General features: G+C 40.2%; 1 protein-coding gene across 20 annotated transcripts in view; it reads right to left on the minus strand.

Moving 5' to 3' along the window:
• Positions 1 to 99, minus strand: part of nrcama (neuronal cell adhesion molecule a) — a 50,860-nt gene extending 50,761 nt beyond the window's left edge. For 9 of the 20 annotated variants that reach the window (XM_034862893.1, XM_034862889.1, XM_034862884.1 and 6 more), the window contains exon 1: positions 1 to 85. This exon is cut by the window's left edge and continues 132 nt beyond it. The gene's annotated coding sequence lies outside the window, so the exon portion shown is untranslated. The other 11 variants (XM_034862901.1, XM_034862894.1, XM_034862902.1 and 8 more) reach the window with 3 other exon arrangements.
• Positions 100 to 955: the final 856 nt, after the last annotated feature.

Here is a 955-nt window from a genome sequence, read left to right on the forward strand (position 1 = left end):
CCGCTGCAGCAGCAAGCTGTGGTCCACACGGATCCTCCGTTCTCCTCACCAGCTCCCCCGCCGCTGTCAAAAACCAGCAACGACAAAGATCGTCTATGCTTTCGAGAAGACGAAGCACTCGTGAGCGAAAAAACCTGTCCCACGCAGACGTCGTGCACTATTTCATACAGTCTATGGTCATGCCTTATTTATTCCCAGCTTCAATGCTCACCCTTGGTGGAAACAGATTGCTAGGCCGGCACTATCCAGATCTAGTGGTGGCCTACACATAGGCCAACGTTTTAGCTGTTTTATGTTTAGTTTTATTTGACGATTACTCCTCAAAGAGAAACTGCATTCAGTCACTTCTATATGAGGGCTTCTTGTAAGGATGTCAAATGAACCACATTGATGTAGCCTATACTTAGGCTATAAAATAAATATACTATAGGCCTACATAAATGAATAAACAGAAGATTTGTCACTTTCTTTTTATATATCAAATTAATCCTGCCATAGACCTACATTAATATGTGTCTGATGTGGATGGCTGCACTGGAAGAACACTACACGTTACGTCTGGTAGATGGAGAATATATCAGAGGGAGTCCTCTTCATTTCACCTCCAAATATCTGTCAGCCGGTGCCAATCCGGTGCTGAAAGAAAGAAAAAAGAACTACAGCGACCCCGTTATAATTAGCGGCTGCTGTGGGACCTGCAGACATATGTGTGAAATAAACATGAACCCTGCAGAGTTCTATTATTGTGCCTTATTGTATCCAATGAAAAGCTTTTTATGTTAGTCACATGTAGTCTTTAACATCTTTGGTAATCATCAGAAAGTTGTCTTGGTAGTAGGCCTATTTTTTAATATAGATTTCTTATGCATTAACCAGGGTTTTCTTCTTTTAATTTACTGGAATCATTTCATACTTTCCTTCTAATATTTATTATTAGATTGGCAAATTTGAACAT

This window comes from Etheostoma cragini, chromosome 23, assembly GCF_013103735.1.
Source record: "Etheostoma cragini isolate CJK2018 chromosome 23, CSU_Ecrag_1.0, whole genome shotgun sequence".
In the NCBI taxonomy this organism is placed as follows: Eukaryota; Metazoa; Chordata; class Actinopteri; order Perciformes; family Percidae; genus Etheostoma; species Etheostoma cragini.